Here is a 589-nt window from a genome sequence, read left to right on the forward strand (position 1 = left end):
GTTGGGTACGTCCTGGTAATGGTTTCCTTTAGGGTTGGGTACTTCCTAGTAATGGTTTTGTTTAGGGTTGGTACATCCTGGTAATGTTTGGATTTAGGGTTGGGTATGTCCTGATAATGGTTTTGTTTAGGGTAATAGTCAGGGTTCTGCTAAATGAATGGAAAAATCAATGGAAGTACATACAAAGTCCTTGTAAAGAAAGAAAAATGTGTGTGTAAATTATTAAATTGGTCTGGTAAATTATTTAGTTTCCGTTCATGTCTCCATAAGATTTGAGTCTTTAACTTTTTGACTGGTGACAGCTGTGACACCTCAAATTCATTATCCGTTGCTCCTCTTTGATAAGAGAACCAGCTTCAGTTTCATCTGACATGTATAGGATCTGGGTCCAACCTTAACGGCCTCATTTAGTGTTATGTGTCAACTGTGATGAGCTGCAAAGAGGTTAGCAGATGTCACGGTTTATAGAGGTTAGACCCAGGAATGCAGAGTGACACAAGGAGCTTGAGTAAAAAAAAATTGATTTCTTGCACAAAACAAAAGGCTGACGTGGCAACAACAAAAAAAAAATCTACAAAATTCGGGAGAC

Source organism: Nematolebias whitei, chromosome 6, assembly GCF_014905685.2.
Source record: "Nematolebias whitei isolate Nwh7 chromosome 6, NemWhi1, whole genome shotgun sequence".
Lineage (NCBI taxonomy): Eukaryota > Metazoa > Chordata > Actinopteri > Cyprinodontiformes > Rivulidae > Nematolebias > Nematolebias whitei.